This window comes from Python bivittatus, unplaced genomic scaffold, assembly GCF_059951505.1.
Source record: "Python bivittatus isolate LINGU-HERP-01145 unplaced genomic scaffold, Pbiv_v1 ctg000850_np1212, whole genome shotgun sequence".
NCBI classification, from domain to species: domain Eukaryota; kingdom Metazoa; phylum Chordata; class Lepidosauria; order Squamata; family Pythonidae; genus Python; species Python bivittatus.
The window spans coordinates 9,331,548-9,357,611 of record NW_028277112.1 but is presented as its reverse complement, the minus strand read 5'-3'; the positions used below and the strand labels follow the sequence as shown (position 1 = coordinate 9,357,611).

At 38.1% G+C, this 26,064-nt stretch overlaps 1 long non-coding RNA gene across 1 annotated transcript in view; it reads left to right on the top strand.

Moving 5' to 3' along the window:
- The first annotated feature begins 588 nt into the window (after positions 1-588).
- LOC148213760 (uncharacterized) overlaps positions 589-26,064 on the top strand; it is a 49,487-nt gene continuing 24,011 nt past the window's right edge. The window contains exons 1-2 of the long non-coding RNA XR_015793727.1: positions 589-649; positions 12,976-13,093. This is a non-coding gene — a long non-coding RNA (uncharacterized LOC148213760). The remainder of the gene's footprint in view (positions 650-12,975; positions 13,094-26,064) is intronic.

Here is a 26,064-nt window from a genome sequence, read left to right as displayed (position 1 = left end):
CCATATGTCCAGTGAAACATTTTTCTGTTAAGGAACTTCACTCCCTCAACAAAAAGAGCCTGAGACTTGCAAGTAGGGACAGGAACTTCATAATGATTCAGTTGACTAAAGTCCTTGACAGAGTTGGGTCTTCATAGATCTCCAAAGTTTTGTTGCCCATCCACTAGCTCTGTAAGGTGCTTCTGCTTATGGTCAGGACAGATAAAGGGAGCAAGTGAAAACTGGACATATTGGAGACCACAGATCGTTATTTCGTTAGGGTTGCTAACTCTTAAGAGAAAACTGGCCAAGAGATGTGGCCAGGGGAGAAAGGTAGAACCCAGATATTGGAGTAGGAGAGCAGAGTCCATTGTACAGGCAGAGGGATGATTTCCAATATTTGTTAAACTTAATTTGTTGATAATTTCAGAGGCAGTCAGTGAATATTTGGAGCTAAATCCCAATGTAAATGAGAGGAAGCCCTTAGATCAGGGATTCTCAAACTATGGCCCGTGGGCTGAATACGGCCCGCCAGGGTCATTTATCTGGCCTGCCCGCCTGATTGGCCACCGCTGCTGTCTCTCAGAAGCGGAAGTGTCGGGGCTGTATCGGGAGCTGCAGGCGAGGCACGAGGAGGGAGATCGCAGAGCTGGACTCTTCTACATTACAGGTATACCGGGCCGTCCGGTGGCTCTCCTCCTCTCCTCGTACTCCGCGGGAGGGATCCTCCGTGCAGGGTGATTGGTGTGTCGTTCTCCAAGCTGCTTGTGTCATTCTGTATCCCAATTGCCCACCCCGTTCTTGCAATCCCTCGGAAACCATCTGGTCTTCCGCAGCTCTCATGAGTACAGGCGCCTTATTTGGAGATAGGCAGGAGCCCCGTTCTCATGGTGCTTCATGTTTGCATTTTATGTTCCTTCCTGTTTTACCCACACAATGGATTTCATTGGGAATGTCATTAAAATATTCCCAATAACCTGCTGCCATGACTAGGTTTTAGTCAACTGAAGGCACTATCAGTGCCTGAAACTTATTTCCAAGATTAAATTCCAGTTTTACAGGGACAGTCCTGATTTTGGGGAAGGCATCCTCGAACTAATGGGAGGGCTCAAGGTAGAGCAGGCAGAACAGTATGGGAACAAGTAGCCAAAGAAATGATGTCTTTCCATTACTCATCAAGTCTCGGGGTACCTTATGATGGAAGGGAACATGGGAATGAAGCTATTCCATTATCCATTTTACTGGCTGCTTGATTAGTACTAGTCTGCAGAAATCCAGAATAAGAAGCAAAGTTAGTGTTTCCTGTATCTCTTTGCTGACAACTAATGGATTTTTGCAGATCAGGTCTGATAGCCTTATGATAGAGAGAGTGGTCAATTGATTGTTAGCCATTTATTAAATTAATTTGGCCTGTAAATAATGTTTCACAGAGTGTAAAAGCACAACAGGGAACAGGAATGTTTGGAACTGCTTAAAGTTGCTTCATTCTAGAGAAGCTCTTCTAAACATCTTTGTGTCCTTTTTTTTCTGGTAAGTTTTGCCTGTGTCTTTGGGGAAATTGACTTGTAGATTTGTATACATGTATGTATTTTTTAATATTCGTATATCCAAGTTTTTATTTTTGGAAATCAGGTCAGCCTACTTCTTTGCAAATTATCAGGACTGCAGAAAGCATTGTACTCTGTTTCTGTTTCACTTTTTCTTCTCTTCTGTTCCTTGCATTTATATCCAAACTCCTCTTCCTTGCCTAGACCTGTTCCATCATCTCAAATTCTTTATACAGGTAGTCATCACTTAGCAACCATTCATTCAGTAGTTATGCTCAGTCCCCAAAGTTACAGCTGTTGCAGCAACCCTGCAGTCACATGATCAAAATTTGGGCACTTGGCAGCCCGTCCACACTTACAACCACAGGGGCACTTCAACTCATACTTCCTCATACTCCGTGGGAGGGATCCTCTGTGGAGGGTGATCGGTGGGGTCCAGGGCGCCCTATTACTTTCTCCATTTGGACTGTGTGGTTGCTCCTCAAGTAGGAGAATGGCCACTGGCACTGACCAATAATGTGGGGGCAGGGGGCAGAGGGATGGGATGGGGGGAGGATAACATTTACTGACACTGACCAGCAATGCAGGGTGGGGTTTATGTTGGTTAAAATTGTTCTTTATTTTAATTATTGTATTGTTTTTTTCCTGTGTTTTTTTTTTTTTGTACTACAAATAAAATATGTGCAGTGTGCATAAGAATTTATTCATGTTTTTTTCAAACTATTATTGTGAGCCGCCCAGAGTCACCCATTGGGGGAGATAGGCAGCATACAAGCTTAATAATACATAAATAAACAAACAAACAAATAAATAGTCCGCCCCCCCAACATTCTGAGGGACTGTGAACTGGCCCCCTGTTTAAAAAGTTTGAGGACCCCTGCCTTACATAAACACTTGGTGAAAATTGGAGGACAGTTTGGGGCAAATCTTAATTTACAAAAGGAAAAGAAAAAAAAAATAACTGTACTGGCCACATACATGAGATCAAGTATATCAGCACATCCGGTGGAGGGTCATGTGTATCAGCAACCAGATGGAAGACAGTGACTATGGGGAAAATTAACGTTTTGGTAAAATAAACAATAATATTCCATGGAAGAGTTTGGACTTTGTTTTCTAATGGAAAAAATAGGATATGAAAGAGCACAAGGAGTCTGTTCCACTAAACATTTACTTTCCGAAAGAAGAATGTTCTGAAACAAGCCTTTGTTTTCTGTTCTACATGCAGAAGGAGAGTAGGCAATCCTTTTGAATGGTGAGAGATAACTACCAAGGAAATGGTCGCTTCACAAGGCATCACAGAAGTTATTTTGCAGTGATGTTTTTAAAAAGCTGCCCAAACTGAGTGGCTATGCAGTAAAGAAACACATTTTCTTGTCCTGTTTTTCACCAGCCAGTTCTCTTTTCATTCATTTTCAGCTTCAGTTGCTTTCCTTTTTCAACTTGCATGAGAAATACTTTTCCACTGTTTGTTTGCTGTCTAATAGCTATTAAATTCAGTTTTGAAAATCTGCAATAGAAACAAAGGATTGGCATGGGGAATTCAGGACAGAGGCTCAATGAAATATGCATAGTGTATGAAAAAGATCAATATTTTCTTCCTTGATGTAAGATGAAACTTGCAGGAAAAGGCTACAGCAGGGCTTCTCAACATTGACAATTTTAAGATGTGTGGACTTCAACTTCCCCAGCCAGCATAATTTGAGAAACCCTGGGCTACAGTGATCCTTTAGAGCAGGGGTATTCAAATTTTTCAGGCAATGGAACCTGTCAGGTTTTTTTTTTTTTTTTAAGTCCTGGAACCTCTGATTAAGAGGTAAATCACTAATGATAATAAATCGGTCAGAAAACAAAAGCAAATTAACATTTTCAAGGTACAAAAACAAACAAACTTGAATTTCACAATTATTTGGGAGATTAATGTTTTAACCAATAAGTCACTGTTCAATGACTGAAATGTGATTGCTTGCCTTTGAAACAGTTAATATTACTGATAAGCACTGTTCTGGTCCAAGACTGGAGATCAAGAGAGGATTAGGAATCTCTGTCAGAAGACAATTACAGTTAGGTGTGAGACAATCAACTTGATTACCCTGAAATCTCCGCTATCAGAAATCTCCAGAGCTGCACCAAAGTGTCTAATTAACACAGCTTTGCTGTCCCTGCCCTACAAACTGTTGCTTCTGCAACAAACTGCCGTGTTGTTCTGTGTGCTGCAGCACAGTCTTCCTATCCCTTGTCTCAAGTCCATCTAAACAGTGGAACTCTCTGCTTCAGAAATCCAGGTTGATACCCTCTTTAGTGATATTTGGCCAATGGGACAAGACTGTTAGCAGCTCCTTAAAGCAACTGTGATTTTTTCCAGGGATTGTCCCGCACGGCTGCAGTGCAATCCTTGGAAAAGATGCATGTAATTTAAGAATTTGGCCACTGATGCTACACACACCTACTGTATTCTGAAGCATCTTTTTCTCTTCAAATCTGAAATTCTGCAGAGCATTGGTAATTGTTCCATAGGCCGTATAACTAAACACTGTCTGCTGTCTATCAATTTTATTTACATGGTTCATAGGCCACTCCAATCAACTGTTTTCATTGGATTTCTTTGGTAATTATGTTTACTCTTCTTGCTTTTCTCCAATGAGCTTAATTTTGAAATTTTGCTTATTCTTTTTGTACAACATATATGGACTAAGTGAGCAGGCCACCTCACTCTCCAGTTCAGCTTGCATAACAAAAAGGAATCTCCAGGACCTGGGCAAAGAAGGGGAAGAACAGAGTTAGGGTGGGGACATCTGTGTTTGTATCAGTTTAGTCTGATAGATTCAAGCATGATAAGAAGCATCTCAGTGAGGAAAGGGAGGAAGGCAGGAAGAATTTTATTTAGAGAAAGGGGAATAATGAACAATGGGAAACTTTCCATTTTAGGAATGGATCAAATCTGTTTAGAGATGAGTAGATGAAAAAGGAAGAAATTTCATATGGGAATAGATTTTGTGTAAGTCTGGTCTGTATAGAATATGCCATAGAAAACACAATTCCACCTTAATGCTTCTTGAATTTTCTTTCCAAGAAAAATAATTGGAGAAATGCCTCCCATAGTAATAACTATATTACTCATCCTTGTTCGGAAAATAAATTAGCACTGATTATTTTATATTACTATTAAAATCTATTATTATACACTATTAGAATAATCCAGACAGGTAAATTAAAATAATATAGATAGCATTTAATAAACAGTATTAATTATTTAGCTAAAATATTTCAGCCTTGCTCATTCCTCTTTAAAACAATTGTATTTAGAACACTATTATAAGGAAAATAAGAGGATTAAAGCTGCCCTTAACTGTTTACAAAATGACTATTTTGGGGGGCAATACTAGCCAAAGAAGCACTTGTGCAGTCTCCGTGGCAACAGAGCCTGGTTCAGACAATTATCTAAAATGGTGTAGAACTTCTCTGGAAGCCAAGGGTCACACTTAGCTTTTGAGTAGCTTGTTCCACGCTGCACTCTAAGAAGTGGGAGGGCAAAATGTAAGGGAGAGAAAAAAAAGTGATATTATACAGCAGAGAACATCCATAGGCACCTGGTATAACCTGCAGTGTCATAAAAATTGTGTTGTGTGCATCATGACATCATCATTCAAATGACATACTTGCATTATTTGGCAATTAGAAGCTAGGGGCATCTTGTGTCTCGGTTCCCACATATGCCCTTGGGCATATCTTAGCATCCAAATGTCTGTTTCAGTAGAACTTGAATGACATGAAATGTTGTTCATCCATCATTGTCAATGAAGACCTCAACACCATTAGTCACATTAAAACTAAATGTGGTGTGTCTGAAGATGACTAGTCAGGCCAATTTGGGCATGGGATGCCCTGGCACATGTTGGACAAACGTGTAGATAATGCAGCTGTTGCACTGATGACTCTAGACTTGTGCAGATCATGCTTATATTGTGCTTCCACAGTGGGCCTTACTTTGTAAGCTTGACAGCACTTATGGATGAAGCCATGCCAGCTAGAGGGATTTTGTGCCAATATTTCTCAGGTGGTCGTGTCTATGTCAGGCAACTTCAGGGAGGCCTTTAATGTATCTTTATAATATTTGTTCTGCCCTTCATGCAAGTGTTTTCCAGCAAAGAGTTCCCCAAAAACGAGCTGCTTCGGCATACATATGACATGACCTGTCCACAGGTCTGTACTCACATAAGCAGTGTGTGGACTGATGGTAGACTTCCTTTAGAGAGATCTTCAGGGTCTGGTGCTTTATCAAGCCATCTGATGCCTAATATTCTGTGAAGACAAGCCAAGTGGAAATGGTTGAGCTGTCTTGCTGCCTTCGATACACAGTCCATGTTTCACAGGCATACAGTAGGATAGTGAGTACTACAGCTCTGTAGACCTTCAGTTTTGTTGCTGGACTAATTCCTTGACATTCCCACACAGTGGAGCACAGTCTACCGAAACCAGAACTTGCCTTTGCTATTCTGCAGTTAACTTCTATATCAATGGTTACTCCTCAGGAGAGGGTATTACCAAGGTAATTGAACTGGTCCACTGCCTGTACTTTCTGCCTTTTGATTGTGATTTTGGGTCCTATGTATGGTGCATGAGGAGCAGGCTGGTGCATGACTTCAGTCTTTTGAATATTTATGGTGAATCCAAAGTTGTTACAAGCTGTAGAGAATTTGTCTGTACTGACTTGTATCTCTGGCTCTGAGCCAGCATTCAGGGCACAGTTATTGGCAAAGAGGAAGTCTCTCAGAACAGTTTCCTTCACTTTGGTAACAGCTTGAAGCCTCTTCAGGTTGAACAGCTTCCATCCACTGTATATGAGGCTAATTCTAGCATCACTGTCCTGAAAGGCATCATTCATCATGGCAGTAAACATCATGCTGAACAGTGTGGATACAAGCACACACCCCTCTTTAACATCATTGGTGACTGGGAATGCCTTAGAGGATTCTCCGCTGTCCAGCACTCTGGCCATCATGCCATCATGTACTTACCATCTGAATGAATTTGGTGGGGCAGCCAAATTTTGACATGATCCTCCACAGGTCTTGTTGGCTGACAGTACTGAAGGCTTTTGTGAGGTCAACAAAGGTTGTATAGAGCTCACAATTCTGTGCCTGACATTTCTACTGAAGTTGGCACATGGCAAAAATCATGTCAGTAGTCCCACAACCTTTGCAGAAGCCACACTGTGACTCTGGCAGCAAGCCCAGCTCCGCATTTGTTTTTTGTTTTGTTTTTAAAAATTACTGAACTATAGTTTTGTTGAGTAGGATGAAACATTATTGCTATTTTATTTATTATTATTGTCATTCATATCCTGTCTTAAATCATTTGTAGGTAGTTTACATAGTTGTGCTGCTTAGCTATGAATTAAACTAGTGTTTGTTAACCTTGGCAACTTTAAGATGCTTGGACTTCAACTCCCAGAATTCCAACAACGTTTTAAAGTTGCCAAGGTTCAGAAACACTGAGTTAAACACTGTTATGCCTGTGAAAGCAGAGGGGAGGGAAGTAGGAAGAGCTGAGGATTCCTGGTATAATTTATTGCATTTATTATAGAAAGATTCAATATGCAAAGTAAATGGGGGATTCTCCATAGCAATAGTTTCCAAGTTGGGTTATGCAAATATTGTATGATGTTATAAAAGATTCAGAATATTCTTAAAATCCTTCTTATCAATGTATACTGTGTACAGTATACAATGCTGATAGAATACCGAGAAAATAAATGAGATATTCCCATAGTAAACATAGGCTAGTGGTTCTCAAATTGTATGCAATCATAGACCATTAAATGTTCAGAGAAATACATGGGAATTATTCAGTTAAATGAGCATCCTACTTCCTATGTTTCTTTAAAAGCATGGCAGTATACCTTTTTCAGCAACCATATTAATGACTGTAGTTGCAATTGTGCATGCTTTCCAATACCCTCTGTTTTTAAGGCCTGTGAAGATGGGTGCATGGCAGCAGAAATGTCAGCACCCTTCCTGTCACTTAAGGGCCTTGGCCTTCAAAAAATGAAGCTTCCTGATTGAGTCTGTTGTCATCCCCAAAGTGAACCTGCAACAAGGCCTTTTTAAACAAAATTTTATACCAAAAAATTCAATCCCAAATTAAATACTAATTGGATTCTTATTTGTACCATAAGATGTCTTAGCACAAATTTGCTGATCAAGAATGTTCTTCAGAAAAAGTCTCTGAATGCTGAGCACATAGGGAAGAATTCTCCAATGAAATCCAATTTTTATATATCATCATTGTATTCTCTGTTTGCACTTTTCTTTTGGGGATGCTTCTGCAAAATTATTGTTCCACTAAGCATAGCATAGGAGAACTCACTGTAAATAATTGCATTCAAGATCTGTTCATTATGGTCCATTTTCACAGTATAGAATACACTTTTCCTCATCTCCTCAGGGGGCAAGGCAACTGGAAATAGAACTCCTAAACAGACCTATATTCTAAGTCAGTGTTTGTCAACCTCAGCAACTTTAAGATGTATAGACTCCAACTCCCAGAATTTCCCAGCCAGCTGGCTGGGGAATTCTGGGAGTTGAAATCCACACATCTTAAAGTTGCTGAGGTTGACAAACACTGTTCTAAGAGACTTCTGCTACTTTCTTCTTAAAAGATTAAAAAAAAAAATCTTTCAGCAGATCCTCACTTCCATCTTACCCCAACTCAAGCAGAAGCCATCATTTCTGTGGGACAGGAATATATGATATCATCTTCAGCTGACCTCCAGCCAGCTGCTAAGGCAACTTCTGATTATTTTTCTGGCTCCTGCCAAAAGTAGCGGTTTCTAACTTTTAGCTCAACCAGTTATGTTGCACTTCAATTCCTTGTAAGCTGCAATTCTTTGTAAGCAAAGACCTTTGCCCCAATTCTAATTGACTACTGTAGTCTATTGTGAGAAGTCTCCTCCCTACCAGTTACTGGTCACTGCCCTCCATTGCCTTTACTTTTTGAACATTGAAACTGTGAAAAGCTCGCTTTAAAAAACAACAACAACAATTTCATTGATGGAACAGTGTGATGCACAGTCTTTTTGGTCTCTTTTTTAAGCAAGTAAAATTTATAGGAATTCTTCCACTTTCCCCTTTTAGCCCAAATGATAGAAAAATGATAAAAATGTTGAATGTGGCATTTCCTTTTTCTTTTTTACCAATCTAGGAAGGGAATAAAGCAGGGGAGTCCATCAATCAGGGGTGATGGTAAACACAATCTGGACAGAACATCAAACCATTACAATGGCCAAAATGAAGGAAAAACTTGAAATCTGGAAAAGGATTTTTTAAAAATGGCTTTGTTTCCAGATGTTTTATATAAAGGAGATAAGCAGCTGAAGGCTACAGTGTGGAAAAGCCCTTACTTTGTGTTGTCTTGGTGTGATTCCCTACTATTGATCAATGCACAAGGTTCATCTCTTTCAAGAGTTGAGTTGTAGTTGGAGTTACTTGGAATGCAGCAATATAGTCAACAATTCTCTCTTTGGGTTCAGAATTATATACATGCTGATTGAGTCTGACTTTGCATGATGTGTTACAGGAGTCTAGCCTATTTGTTGTCCAAAAAGAACTGCTGAGAATGTATAGCACCGAATCTTGTAGCCATTTTATGGTATCACCCAAGATAGTTTTTCAAAATTCCAAAGGTACCCACTAGCCTAAAAAGGTTACAGACACCTTGATTGTACCATAGTAGCCATTAGTTTTCTGAGGATCTTAGGTGGAAAGTATTGTTTTATCATTCCTTTATTGTTTTGTATTGATTTTAAAACACAGTTAGCCACCTAGAGTCATACTTTCAAGAGAGGCAGCCATGTAAATCTACTGAAATAAATAAGTGTTAGATGAGGGTTTTGTTTAGTTCATCTTTTTAGATCTACTTTCTCAAAAAAGTGTACTTTTGGGACATTCAAAGAACTCAAGGATTGTTAAAAGTGTAATATGCAAGTAAGCAAAACAGACAGATTCTGTCCCTCCCCAGTTAACAGTGGGAATTACTTTACCTGAGAATAATCCCACTGCCTACTTTCTGAGCAATTCACTTATGGCCCTGTGACTGAAAAGAAACAAGTTCAAAGGACTGAGTCATTCGCAGATGGGGAACAAACAAACAAAGGAAGCATTCTCTGAGAATTGGAGTAATTCTACTGCATAGGCCATAGCTTGACTGGAGTTTATTGAATGCTGCTGACACACTTGGTGAAGAGAAAAAGCAGAATTATCCACTTCCAATGAAAACAGTGTTGGTCAAAGAGAGATGTAGTATAGAGACTCCTTTGGAGAGTTTATAAATGTATAATTACTTCATTTTTCCTGAAAGACTATCAGTTCTGCCAGGGCACATTGATTTACCACAGCACACAGTTGATGATAATACTATATCAGAGTATATAATAATCCTTAAAAAGGCAACCAGCAGGATTTTCTTAAAAAAACAAACAAACCATCATACACTGGGGTAAATTTGAATGTTTGACCTCTGGTGTGTTTTATCTTTATTTCTGAAAGTCAAGATATGAATTTACACAATGTTTATAAACAAGCACTACACCAGCTGAGCTGGTAGATAAATCTTGTCTGAGATTTGAACTATTTATCAAAGACATAGTTGGACTGAAAGCAGTTGACAGTTGCCAAGCAATTAATATTTCAAAGCAATCCTCTGGAAATTGCAGACGCCCGAGCCTCTCTAGTATCTTTGTTTAGGAGAAAAGCATCTGTCTCTTGGAAAAGTCACTTTTCTGTTTAGATATTCTGCCACATCTGAAAAAGGATGAAGAACAATATATTCCTCAATATTTATTCAACCGTTCCAAATTATTTTGCAACCAAAGTTAGCATGAAATAGACATTACATAAATCTGGATCTTTAACAGAGTGTTCTGGAACTTTGAAACACCTTGAAATTTTCAGAGGTGGCTGGGTGGGGAATTCTGGGAGTTGAAGTCCACTCATCTTAAAGTGGCCAAGTTTGGACAACACTGCCCTAAGGCAAGAGACCAGCAAAAGGAACATTATGAGCTTGAAGCTTGGATTTCTAGGCTTCCTAGTAGTAGAAATTCTAAGACAAGGAAATATGGTCCAGGAGTAGGAGGTAGAAAGAGAATCTGACATCACTTTCTTTCTTCTGACACCAGAGTTCTGCATAGGACCTACTATGAGAAAAATAAGCCAGTCCCAAGGACCTTGGGACTGCACCTAAAACTGGAACAGAATCAGCCCATTCTTAGTGTTATATTCATATTCATGACCATGGGAAAGAACTTCTGGGTTTTGTTGTTTTCCTCACTGCACCATTAAAATGCACATAGGATGTATCAACATCTATCCTATCGGATTTCAAGATAGCACACAACCTGCTGTATCACCGTCTACATTTCTACAAGATTATTTAAATTATAAGTTATATGCATCAGCAACGATTTTTGCCTGATAGTAAAAAGATTACAGTGTAGGCACCAAATGGCTTTCTTTAGATGGGTAATTATGCATTTCCTTCCTAATGTAATTAATGTGTAGTTCCAGTATGTAGGAACTACACATTAACTACCTAATGCTCTTTAATTAACTGATGTTCATTAATAGAGTTCAAGGAAGAATAGGGAGATTTAATTCTGCTTTGTCCTTCCCTACAATGATTCTTGAGGGCAGATACCAACAAAACAAAACAAAAAATCCCATATGAGCTAAGATTGTGCCCCTGTGGCAAAGGATCTATGGAAACCATCGCCCATGTCCTGCTGTATTATATTCTTGATAAGGATGCAGGGTCCATCTTATCACTCCTTATTTAAAAAGTACCAAGGCAATTCTGAATAATTCTATGTACATCTGTTATTATCAGAACAATATGGTTCAGTTTCTATGATCATGGCCAAATGTTGCTATACTGCTTTGTAAAACTAGACACAGTTTGATTGCATCAATGATCTAGTCGTAAACTCTACTATTTCATTCTGTTCCATCTGCTATTGATTGTTGTACTCTGGTTAGTGACCGTAATAAAGAACTGAAATTCTGTTTTGTTTTGAGGGTTTTTACTACATTTTTTACACAGATTAATAAAGGGGAAATATTTGGCTCTAGTTTTCATTATTATTCTAAATATATATTTCCAATAAAATGTCAGTATCTAAACATGTTTGCTAAGAAGCAATATTACTTACATATGATCATTCCTATATGATCTTAATAGTTCAGTAGAAGAGGCGTTCTGTTTTGCTTTTTTCAAATCAAGTATTATTATCTCAGCCATATGCAAAGGACAATTACTAGGTACATAGACAGGAACTTATACATTTTTACTTTAGTTTATCCATATGCTGCCTTTCTGCCAAATGTTAATGTCTCCTATTATCTCCAAATGCCCATAAATTAGGTCCACATTCAAACTATATTAGCACTTAACATATTAACATATTAAATGGACCCATTAAATAAAGTGTTTATCCATTTTTTAAACTTTTAACTCTACTTGAATATAGGTATATCAAGATTATACATATTCCTTAAAACAAAATTGATTGGCTGTCAATTATTAACCATTACATTAATGGAAGCAAAAGTTAGGCTTTGAAGAAGCAGGATAGGGATAGTATTGATGCTTTTGAACTTTGGTGCTAGAGGAGTTTCCTGAGAATACCACGGACACCTAAGAATACAAACAAATGGATCATCGACCAAATCAACCCACTTGAGGCACAAATGACCAGGCTCCAATAATCCTACTTGAGCTATATTATGTGAAGTCCTAACTCTGGAGATAGTTTTAATGCCAGGAAAGGTGGAGGAAAAGGGAAGAAGAGGATAAGTAGCAGCAAGGTGGATGGATTCAGTTACAGTGGTGATGGGTGCATGTTTGGAAGATCTGAAAGACCGGGTTAAGGACAGATCATCATGGAGAAAATTTGTGTGGTTGCCAGGAGTCAACAATGACATGATGGCACATAATCAATCAATCAATCAATTTGAATTATATATTGACAATCTAACAAATGTTTTTCCTCAAATTACTTTTTGACCCAGTGGATTTAATTTTAGCTCAACACTCTTTCTGTAAATTATTTGAACTATATCATTAATTTGTATTATATTAGTTATACAGAAGTCACTGTGAACTTCTGTCTTTCTAAACAATCACTATAGTTTTATCTCTCAAATGTTAATTATTTCTTATTAAGATTCTTCAAATTTTCCTCACTTGACATTTCATAACAAAGCAGATGATAACATTTTGAGAGAACTCAATAATTCTCCAGTAACTTCAATAACACTCATCAACTCAGACAGAAACACAAATTAAAGGTTAGTCTTCACCCTATATAGAAACCTAGTTAAAACTAGTTTCTCATGATTCATGTCAGGGCATTTCATTTCTAAGGTACAGTTGCTGATAGTCCTTTCCTTTGCAGTTAAAGTGTGCAGCAATAATATAGAAGCTACCTGAAGAAGCAGTTCATCAACAGGTCTTAAGGTTCAAAAGTGGTACTCTTTCAGGATTTAAATCCCAAGATAATCCAGGTATTAAAGGTAAGTATCAATGTCCTATGAAGGTAAATATGCCACCAATGAAATTATTTTAAATTTGGTAGGAGCAAAAAAGTGGTCATAACAGTCCAAACATTGGTGAATGTAGGCTTCATCAATTAAAGCTTTTGAGTTATCTTAAATGGTACCTACATCTACATAGTATATATTGAAATAATACATCTCAGTGAATAACAACATGAATCAACATGCCAGAAAATTATTGTTAGAAAGAATCATATTTGAGAAACTTGCAGAAACTGGTGAAAGGCAGTGATGCTACCTGAACTTCTGACAGTAATGCTTGATATAATGTAATTTGTAGACTGCCCATGACTTTTTTCCCTCTTTAAACACATTTTCCCAGACCTAGAACTATCTACTGAATAGGAATCAATGTATGCAGACACTAGTTCAGCAGTTTTTCATTATCACCTGAGTCAGGTGACAAGGAGATTTTATGTAATATTTGGTTCCCTCTCTAAAGGACAGAAGTTGGGAATCACTTGCTCATAGATTGGATCCAGTGCACAGAGCCCCTCCATCCTGCCTTGCCATTACATGTTTTTTTTTTAGATTTTTTATCGCGCCTTTAGTATTTTTATAAATAACTCGAGGCGACAAACATACCTAATACTTCCTCCTCCTCCTGTTTGCCCCACAACAACAAACTTGTGAGGTGAGTTGGACTGAGAGAGACTGACTGGCCCAAAGTCACTCAGCTGGCTTTCATGCCTAAGGTGGGACTAGAACTCACAGTCTTCTGGTTTCTAGCCTGGTGCCTTAACCACTAGACCTAAACTGGCTCTCATTTAACACCAAAAAGGGTCCTTGGTTATTTGTGAAGAGGCAACTATGAGAAAACTGAGGTGTATATCCTGCCTCCAAATTTCCCATCCGATGCTGCAGTTATGTTTGAGAGAAAAAAAAGTGAATCTATGTGATACATGAGAATAGATGTAGGTAAGAGCAAGAAAGCAGAGGAATGGTCTAGCCACTTGGAATTGGCCCCATTCATTTTTGAAGGTGAATTCTCCATTTCAATCATGCATACCCATGTTCTTTTCCAAAATATAAGCTCAGGTCAGAGCATTCCAACTCCGTTCTCAAAGAAAGAATGGGAAAGGGAAGGGAAGGGAAGGGAAGGGAAGGGAAGGGAAGGGAAGGGAAGGGAAAGGAAAGGAACGGAAAGGAAAGGAAAGGAAAGGAAAGGAAAGGAAAGGAAAGGAAAGGAAAGGAAAGGAAAGGAAAGGAAAGGAAAGGAAAGGAAAGGAAAGGAAAGGAAAGGCTGATCTAGCTTAAGAGAAATAGTTCCTGGAATCTTATAGACTTGGAGAGAAATGACCAAATGATGAACTTGTTTCATCATCCTCCCTGTAAATTCAGTGTAAATAATTTGCATCCTGTATTCCTCAGCAGTAGGCACTAGCTTATCATGGGAGCTTATCAATCATTTTGATCAGTGGCAATCATCAAAATAAAAAAACCCAAACCCATGTAGTGTGGATGGAACTAGGTCATGGGATATGAACCCAACCCTCAGGATATTAACCCAACCCTCTAGCAAGCAAGAAAAAAATTAACATACCAAGCAAACCCTATTTGGAGCCTTTGTCTTTAAGGCAAAATAAGTAGGCAGAGCTTTAAAAGTTCTTTTTTTCCTCTGCATTTAATTCAGTGTATGTGTTTGAGTGTTTCCAATTAAACTTTGCAAAAATATATGTCTGTATTTAACTTTCAGAAAAGACAGAAAAGGAGATTGCAACTATTAAGGTGCTACTTTAAAAACTCAACAAAAAAAATTAAAAAATGATTAGAGCTTTATTTATTTCAATAGTCAAAATAGGCTTAGCTTCAAAATAGGAGTTTTCAACATAGTCTAGCCCTAGAGTTACCAGAAGTCAGTGCAATTAAGGGGAGGGTTATGGTAATCATTAGCTTTAGGGCTGGAAATCAGACTTTACTGGTGGATTTTTGTTGTATGTCACATCTGGTAGGTTCATGAACTGATGACATCTGCACCATGTGGGTTTTGTCTACTCTGATGAGGTCACTAATTAGAACTATGAGCTCTCAATATAGTTTAGTATAACTACTGCCAACTATTCCATTCTTTCAGATAAAGCATGGCTTCCAGTGATACTTGCCATAGGATTGCCCAGCAAGGTGGATCTCAACATGCTGGGCCTGGAAACATAAGTCAGCAGTTAATATAATTTACAAGCCTGGGTGTACTTTATACCATTTTGTCTAAGGTGCCATTATTGGCAAAAAGCAGATAAGTAATTTCTCTGCAATTTGCTTAGCTGCATGAAGATTTCCACATATTTTCCTCCCTCCCTTCCTCCCTCCTAAAGGCTGCCTCACTCAGGATGACTTACACTTTAAGCAGTAAAGTGGCTGTGGGTTTCAGTCTCACAAGTCCTGGATCTGGAGAGATTTTGTCTGACTCTGAGTGGGGTTGCCCTACTCTGCTCAGTGTGCAATTTGGGGCTCCTCCTGGGTCATGAATGCAGGGCATGGAGCAGTTATGGATGTTTCTCATTACTCCCCTGTAACAGTTCTCCACAAGCTAAATTGACTCCCTATAGGCTTCCTGGCACAATTCAAGATGCTAGTTATCACACATAAAACCCTGCATGGCATAGGGCTGGGTTATTTGCAGGACCGCTTTCTCCCAAGGATATATGCCTTGATGTGCTTCAACAGGGAGGGCATATTCTAGGTGCCTTCTCTAAAACCATGTCACCCTGTGGAATCCAGAAAGCATGCCTTCTCAGTGGTGGTCCCTGCCCTTTGAAACAATCTCTCCCCTGATATATGGTTGGCTGTGACCCTGCAGGCCTTTAGAAAGGGAGTTGAGACCTGGGGTATTGGGTCATGATAACTGGAGTTCCCAGTTGGTGAAATATAGTACATTTTAGTCCTGATTGCCATTTAATTGTTTAAGTTTGCTTTAGCGATATGTGTTATTCTTCTGTGGTACGTTTGTTTAATGATTTTGTATGCTACAAAGAGTCATGTTGTTGGAGTTCAGCAGCCATATAAATGTCCTAAAGAAATTAAAAGACAGACACCCTACTCCAAGATGTAAGAGAACAGTCAGGTTTTCAAGGACTTTCAGTATATCATCAGGTTGGGAGCCATACGGATCTCTGGGAGGATGATTTTCCAGAAGGCAGGTGCCATAAAAATTCATCTCACTTTAAAACTCTACTTTTCTTCCATATTATTGTTTTTTGGTAAGTAGACAAAAATCCTTTGACTTTGAACTGTATCTTTCAATAGAATATTTGTTAAATCATAGCATCTTTTTACTGTGATTTCTTTTTATTATAGCAAAATATTTGCCATATTAGCCCATTGTGTCATGTACATCTAAGAAAGAATTTCACTTCCTGGTTTCCTTTTTTTTGGTTTCCTATGCTCATTGGCCTTGCTTAAAAGGCTCTTTTCTTCAAAGGTTAGACTATTGAATAGTACAACTAAGTATATATTAAAAAAAGCAAGATTTATCATTCTGATCCCCTGGCAATTGTGCTGTAAGTGCATTTATGGTGTGAATGCATTAGGCATTAGACAGTTCAGTGGAAGACACTCCTTCACCAAGTTGGTGAATAATGTCAAAGATTTGAAGAGCTTTACAGTGGCAACAGCAGAACTCTGTGTACATCAAATGTCAATCCTAGTGCAGTTTTTGAAGAATTTTCATACATCAGGTTATAATATAAATACAAAAATGGATTTACATTTGTTTGTGGTGAATTCAACGGGAGAGGGTGGGAGGACATGTGAGAATGCCAGATTTTAATTTAGAAGAAAATATAATTGTGGTTGCAGCTACACACAATGGAATTGGATTTCTTTCTCTGAAGCATATGCATATACTTTTGCATTATGTATGCATTGGATATGAATGCAAGATCATTTCCACCCAATTAATGTTTTCTATTTTATACAGTTGATAATGTATTGCACAGTTGGACCCCCCATTTTCTGAATATTTTCTGCATATTGCAGCTTCCAGCACTCATTCTGTGATTTCAAGACTCTCTCATTACGCCAAATGGGACAAGGTAAAGCATGAGTATTAAGCCACCCATTTCACACATTTAGCCATCCATGGGCCAATTCTTTTTCTATTTTGAATTTTAAAAAAGAAGGGAAAAATAACTCAGTTTTGCTCCTTTAAGCCCTCCCAAGCCCTTCACATGAGCTACCTCACTGGCCACATTCCCTGCATTTTGGGGAGTCATTTTTAAGACAAACAATGCAGTCCTGGCCCAAAAGTTGTTTCCCTAATTTATTAATGAATACCAATTCAAATGACACTCAACTTATAGAACCCACATCATCCCTTCACATCCCAACACCTTTCAAAGTCCAAAACTGATTCTAGCCAGTATGGTGTAGTAGTCAACATCTTGGACTAGTACAGGGAGACCTGGGTTCAAGTCGATCCTTAGCAATGGAAACTCACTGGAAAGCTTCAGGCCAAACACTCTCTCAGTTAAACCCACCTTACAGGGTTGCTGTTGTGGAGATTAAAATGAAAAAAGATCCCCATGAAAACTACCTTAAACCCTTGAAGGAAAAGCAGGGTATACATCTAACAAACACACAACAACAAAAATGTAATTTGAAGGGGCAGGCTTTCACAAGATCCACAAAAATAGGTTTCCGCTTTACAATTTTGTTATTTGCATGTGCAAGAAAAAAAGAAAGAAGTAGACATACCTGTTTAAACAATTAAAATGGGATAGAAAGAGGCAGGACTGGGGATAGCTCTTTAATACACTTTAGGATTCACTCATTAAATGCAATCCTGTGGGCTTTAACAAATGCATAAAGTGTGACCTCATTTTGATATAACCTATTCACAACAGTAATCAGCAATGAAATGAATGAAAGCAAGACAGTAAGCAGTAGGACCTCTTTTAGTTAACATTTATATTTAATATAATTATTGAAAATCTTTTAATGAGCTGCAGCTATTACCCTGTATCTTTTTCTTAACTTGCTATCTTTGCTGTTTTACACTGTTTTTGCATCCTGTTTTATTGCATTATGTTGTTTGATTATTCCAAACTTTCTTGAGACCATCAGTGGTGAGGAGTGAAGAGGGCAGGAGACTGGGGATTCTCAGTTTCAAGTACAGATTCCATCATGATTGGGTGACTTTGACTGGTTACTCTTCATCAACCCAATCAACCACACAGAATTGTGTTGGGTCTGAGGGAAGGAGAAAGGGCTATATATGGAACAGAGTCACCCATGAGATCCAGAGGGCCCCAACTCTCTTAGCCTTCTCTGAAGACCTTCCTTGGCATGGGAGTGCTATGGCACCTTGGTTGTGTGTGCTGATTTTAGTTCTGTGGGGTTCTTGCTTTATTTTCTGTGCTGCCGAGTTGCCAGACAGGGTTATATGGTATAAGATGGATGTCCATATAAAATTTTAAATACATAAATATTTGTTTAATCTCCTAAAGGAAAGATGGGAGATAAATCAAATCAATCAATAAATGACAACATGTCTTCTATAAAGGCTAAAAAACACTTATTAGAGAACAAGCACTCACCACCACAGATGTCACAAGCAGGCCACAACTAGAGCTGCCCTTTATCCTGTACTGAAATAAGAATGAAATATCTACTGGCTGGCCATTAAATATGAAAAACATACATTGTGTGTAAGCAAATATTCACGCTCTTTGTAGCACTCCCTTTCTCTCTCTCTCTCCCCATCCAGCCAGCTTTTATTAAAACTTGTCATTTCACTGCTAGATAAATGTGGCAGACAAACAAATAATGCTATCTTTCTTCCTCTGAACCCATGTAAATCCAGTTATCCTGAAAATCTGAGGGAAGAAGAGGAGACAGAGAAAACAAAACTTATTTGTGTATGAAGTCAACTACAGTTCAGAATGTCTCACTCACCATTGTCTCCTTTTGAGAAGATTGGCAGTTGGTGAATTAACATAGGTGAAACCAATTAAAAATAATTTTCTTCCCATTCTTCTTCTTTGCATTTAAATAAAACCAACCAACCAAAGAAATAATCAAACAAAATTAAAATACTGTCTAGATACCATTTGCGCATTGTTAATATTTTTATGAATATGAAGTAAAATTAGATGCAGGAGGCATTGTGCTCTGATGAAAATCTGACCTCACAAAGAACCTGATGGGACCCACATTTGCACAGTTCCAATTCAAACATTTATTTTCAGACTCAATATGTGTATTCACTTCTATACTGAAATCAGAAATGAAATGTCAACCAGTGGCCATTAAATATGAAAAACACACATTATGTGTAAGCATGTAGAATCGATAATAGCTCTAATGAGACTGGCCTCATGCACATTATGGTAGCCTTAAGCATGAAGTTATATTTTATGTTCCTTTTATTGCAACATAATTGATGTGCACACACATGCAACCCACACACACACACAGAAAGTTTAAGAATTTATACTGGGCTCAAATCCTCTGCAGATTATTAAATGAGAAAATATTCATTGTTTCAGTAGATTGCATCTAATATAAGTGAGTATAAGGACCCTGATGAATTAGGTTCTCTTAAAATATAAACTGTCAATGTTTTGCTTGATAGCCATGGTGAAAATTCTTTTTTTAATCTCCAGGAAAAAAAAAATAATGATCCCACCCTTAATGTCCTCCTAGCTGTCCAAGCAAAACATATTATTGTTATTGATGGGCCATATAGGTGTGCTAAACTGCTTACAGTGGCACCATTTCTATTCCCTCAGGCTGCTACATCTGTTGAGAACAATATAAAGGTTGAAGGGGTGGAAATATTAAGCTGAGACTGAAAGAATGCTTTCAGAAATGGTGCTCTGGAAAACCCGGAGTTCTATTTAAATGGCTGTTTTGTCAATTGCAATTTCCTCAAATTTTTGTCTCCAACAGAGAAATGTTAATACAGTTCCACAATAGTGGGAATATGCAAAGTCATATGTTCTGATTCAGATCAACATGCTTTTTGTCAGAAGTTTTTTTTATAATTATTCAGTAGCTTAGAAGTGGGTCTATTTCTTTGTTAGTATAATCGAATGCATGTCCGTTCTCTGCAATGGAATTTGCTGGTAGATAAATGCATGTAGACTTATAGCCCATAGAGATATTCTTTAGCTGTATGTGGTTAATAGCTTTTTAAAATGGATTTGAGATAATACCACAATAGTGTATGTTTATAAGAAAATCCTACAGCTAGGCTTGTTGAGGCTTACTTGTAATTTATAGCATCATCCAGAAATCACTATGGTGATATATCACTAATGCAGACGGTCTTTATATCACCACACTTATAGCTGGATGATGCTGTAAATTGTTGATATGGGTAGCCTTAAAAAGCCCATGTGAAGAGTGATTTGAAGACTTAATCAGATTTAATGATGACCCATGACCTTCATGGAAAACTAAGATAACAAGGAGTAAACTTACATTTAAGCAGAATGTGTAGGACAAATAGAACACTGACATGGCTGGTAAAATAATTATTTGCCTGGCCCAATCAATTGTAGCTATAAATGTTTTATTTCTTCCAGTGTTGTAATACTTTATCACTTTTCCCAGTTGGTAGCAATCTTTATCACTTTAGCAAAACTATATCAATTCTCCCAGTTTGAAAGAAACAACTATCTGAAAAGGCACAAGAAGCAAACAAAAGACAATCATAACATCTCTTTGGATATGGATTTTAATCCTAAAGGATTAAACATAACATTTGGATATCCGTTTGTGAATCACATACGACAGATAACGTAAACTGAAAAGGTAATTGTCTTGAAGCTAAATTGCAAAATTAAGGGACTCTGAATTATCCACACCCTAAAGTCTTTCAATGATAACATTGATAAATTGGAAAAGAAGGATATATAGCATTTCACTTCTGAATTAAAGGTTTGTTCATAAAAATAATCGAAGTAACTATTATAACATAGTAGTACTTTATTAAAGTTAAGAGCAACTACTGTAAATAATTAATAGATAAGTATCAGCCCTTCTCCAACTTCCCCATTTTGGGAAAGGTTGTTGAGAAAGTGGTGGGATAACAATGACAAGACATGCTGGAATATGTGGGTTATCTAGACCTGTGATAGCCTGGATTCAGACCTCGTCATGGGATGGAAATTGCATTTGTCACTCTCATGGGTAGCTTGTGGTGGACTTGGATAGCAGGAATGTGACAATCCTTGTTCTACTGTCAACCACAGTATCCTATGTGCCTGTTTATGAGGTTTAGGAATTGAAAGCACCATTTTGCAAATCCCTCCTCCTCCAAGGTCCTATTGGTGGTGTCAGGAAGAGAGAAGTTGTATCTCCAGGCACTCTGTTACAAGGCTTAGCCTTTTGTCCAATCCTGTTTATCATCTACATGAAGCCATTGGAAGAAGACCTGCAGTAGAAGTCTTGAGCCAGTACCTGGAGTCTGTCATGGTCTAGATGGGGAGAAACAGGCTCAGACTGAATTGAGTCTGCTGTCAGTTGAGAACTCTAGTGATTCTAGCATAGCATCAATGTTGACTCCCCCAGAGGGAGTAGGCTCATGATTTACAGCTTCTGCTGGAAGAACAATTGGAAGCTATAGGCAAGAGGATCCTTTATGTAGATCTGGCTGGTGCACTATTTCCAGCATGATTATTCATGCCCTTGCTTTATTGCAAATTAAGTCCTGTACTTTCTTCTACAGTGGGCTACCCCCATATTAGTTCCTGGAGTGTATCCATTCAAGGTGATGTTCTTAGCATCAGATTGGTTATTGTCATTTTGTATCATCTTATATATTCTGTTGTGTATCACCTAGTGTCCCTCAGGACTGAGGCATTCAAGACATTTTATAAATAAATGTCTCTTGTATACAAAGTCTCCGCTTTGACGTTACTGTTTTGCAAAAGTGGCCTCCTGCAGTAAGTTTTAAAGTAATACTTCCCAAACTTAAGTTCCTATTTTATCAGGAACCTCTGGTCCAGACTTGTATCCAATTCCCAAAGGAAATGAGCACTTTTACTTTCCTTCCTTAAAGATGTAAATTTCACTGTTCAAATGGCCTATCCCCAATATCATTGTAATGTTATGTGGGAATGACCTTGAAAGACAGAGGGAAGAGCCACAAAATGAATGTGGATAAGCGGCAAAATGAATGTAGGCATGGCAGAACATCTCAGAAGGGATCCTCCCTAGTTTCTTGGGCTGTAAAGGTGACAAGATCCGCATAGTCAAAGCTATGGTTTTTCCAGTAGTAATGTATGGCTGTGAGAGCTGGACCATAAAGAAGGCTGAGCGCCGAAGAATTGATGCCTTTGAACTATGGTGCTGGAGAAGACTCTTAAGAGTCCCCTGGACTGCTAGGAGGTCAAACCAGTCAATCTTAAAGGAAATCAACCCTGATTCCTCATTGGAAGGACTGATAATGAAGCTCAAGCTCAGATACTTTGGTCACCTAATGCGAAGAGAGGAGTCTTTGGAAAAGACCCTGATGCTGGGAAAGATTGAAGGCAAAAGAAGAAGAGGACGGCAGAGGATGAGATGGTTAGATAGCATCACTGAAGCAATGAGCATGAAACTGAGCAAACTCAGGGAGGCAGTGAAGGACAGGAAGGCCTGGCGCAATATGGTTCATGGGGTCACGAAGAGTCGGACATGACTTAACGACTGAACAACAATAACAACAAAAGGTGACAAAGGAGAAATGTACTTTCAGACTTGCAGGATTGTGTTAATGAAACCTTACAGTAAAGTAGAGCTAGTACTTCTGGGTGTGCTTCTTGCCTGGACTACCTTACAGGGCTGGCAATAACTTACGTAGTCTTTTTGTTGATCATTTCCAGCTTTCTGTGTTTTCACACTGCATATATTGATAAGTACAATTTCATTTTAATATTTTGTGATAATATACTGTAAATGACAGGAAATTAAACAGAGTATGAATGCAAATCAAATTGCATCATACCCAACAATATCATATGATGCTTCTTTCTGAATAATGTTGTCATGGAAATTCAGCAAGATGGAGATTGACAGTCATGACATACTGTATGTTCTGCATTAATATATGGATCAGAACATACTATCCAAATAGTGTGATGTTGTATCATTGTCTTCCATCTTTTATTTGAGAACTCAGAGTGGCTTACATGGGCAGAGGTCCTCAACTATTTTTACTCCAACACAGATTCTTTTGAGGAATGGCCACACCATAGGCCAGAGTTGAAAATTAGTTTCATTTAATTTGCGGGAAAGTTTATTGTAGAAAAATAAAGGATTGTTCTATCAATGCAGTTATAGTTTTTCTGGTTATTAATGTAGCTCTGTTCAATGTCTATGTCTATATTTTTTTATTATTATTATTTTTAGTGCCTTTGAGTCACTCATGACTCCTGGTGACTGCCTGGACTAGTCCCTGCAGTTTTCTTGGCAAGACTTCAAAAGTGGTTTGCCATTGCCTCCTTCCCAGGGCTGAGAGAGAGTGACTGGCCCAAGGTCACCCAGCTGGCTTTGTGTCTAGGGTGGGACTGGAACTCACAGTCTCCTGGTTTACAGCCTGGTGCCTTAACTGCTACAACAAACTAGCTTTCTAGTTCTTTATACTGGTCAGTATAACTAGATACACCACACACTGTATAAAAATAGAGAAATTTTCACCCCACTCCAAGAAAAGGAGGTGGAAGTCATGTAGAAGTTTGTACACAGGGACATGACATAAACTAACATCCAAATCTCTCTGCTCTGAGAGCTTAAGGGAAAGTGAACTATATATACCATTCTGATAGTTTCTATGTCTATTTCTATTATTCTTTTCCTTATTCCTATACTGACATCTTATCCCTATACATCCTCTCTATGTATCTGATTCCTATCATTATAATTTATTTCTATCTATTGTTTCTATTTTTATTATATTTATTTTTTATGTTTTTATATTCCTTATTTGTAATATATCTATATATTTTCTATTTCTTATATTTCTAGGGTTTCTCTAACTTTTGTAATCTTCATAAGTGCTTAACATTAATCCTTACTGCTATACATTTCTTGTTTTATGATTCTGACCTTTCCTCCTGTACCCAGGTAATCCTAACCTACCTCCCTTGTGGCAGTGAAGACTGAAGCCCAGTGTAATGATATGTGGGAATGACCTTGGGGGACAGAGCAAAAATGGCAACCAAGGGTAAATAAATAAATCAGATAAAAGACAGCTGAGCCCAGAGCAGGAATGTGGGCAAGACAAGAGGCTCCGAAGAGATCTTCCCTGGTTTCTTGGGGTGTAAAGGAAATGGGGGGGGGGGAGAAATGTACTTTCAGACTTGCAAGATTCTGTTAAAGTAGCTTTACCAGAAAGAAGAATGAGCTCATCTGCTCATGTTTCCTGTCTGGTCTACCTTGTAAGGCTGACACCTAGACTGAGATGTATTCTTAGCTATCTTTTTATTTCCTTTGATAGCTACCAAACCCCCAGAGAGACTGGAACTGTGCTGCTTCCTGAGTTTGGATTCTAGATGGTCCTAGCTTGCTCTTCCTCTCATTGCATCTGGCTCCAGCTCTGGCTGGCTATGGGGCTGGAACTCTCTGGTATCCTCTCCCACCTGCCTGTGCATGCACCCATACACTCACCAATGTCTTATTCTAATAAATCCACTCTGAGACCAGTTTTATAGCCAAGGCTTCCCTTATTTGGGAAAGGTGGAGAGTTTGAAGCTTCAGTCCTTGGGTAAACTGAAGACCTAATAAAAAGGAGGAGAAGGTCTGGTTTCCACCAGCCACCACAAGGCTCTCTTTCCACAATCCCCATGAAAACAACTGTAGGAGGTGGGCTAATGTCAGAACATGACTAGCCGCAAAGCACTCAGTGAGCTCCTTGATGTAGTGGAGCCTTGACACTGGGTCTCCCAGCCCACGTCCAACAACTTAACCTTGGGTGGGATATAGTGGGCAAAAACTAATTGGGCCAGGGACCTGATTAGGGGATGGTTGTAATATTTTTAAAGACTAATATGAGTGCTATAAGACTCTGTCATGGTTCAAAGCATCCATTTCACCATTAAATCCACTATCAATGAAACAAAAGCAGGGGGCAAAATTTTGGCTCTGCCCACACTGGATGCAATTCTAAAACTTATTCAAATGAGTTTTAAAAAGTGTATTTTATGGTAAAATGTTTAGAAAGGCATGCCTTAAGACAAAATATGTTTAGAAGTGAATACTTTTGAGGCAAATATATATTTAGAAACACATATTTTTTCTGTAAGTATATCTCTTTCAATAATATTGTAATATTATTTTAATGCAGATTTTTAAAAGGCAGAAAATGCTGGAACAGGTTGGGATATACTTATATAAAGCATGTTAAAAATGACACAAAGTTGCCAAAAAAATTCATCCTGTATTTTTGTTTGGTTGTAATAGAGTGAAATCTATGTGCGAGTGCAGAGTCACCATAAGCTAAACTTCATGGAAATCAGAGTAGGGTTTTTGTTTTTTGTTTTTTTCCAGAACAGGTTTCTTTAATACAGTATCCATTGTTGTTTTTAAATTTAAAAAGCATGTAATTCTGTTGTTTGGGGAAAATTAAAATACAGTCTAAATTACCTCATTCTGAAATATGGGCTTTCCACATAGCTATAATTATAAGGCTTTACTGACGCTTTTTGGGAATTGCAAAGTAAGAGTAATATTTTGATTTGATTAGAATTTGTATTCAGTACAAAGCCACAGTCATTTGGTGAACAAGCATCCTGAAGTAAATTGTTTTATGTTTATACCACAATAATGGATTATTTTGTATAATTTTTCAAAACTCATTGCAATCATTTTCAACTGGAATCAGAACAAAAATACACCAGGCATTTTTTAAAGTACTTTTCTTATCCAAAGGAGAGAAAAAAAGTAACTACTAAAGTATTTTAAAATACTTCTAGAAATAGAAAATGACACATTATCCACTACTTTGT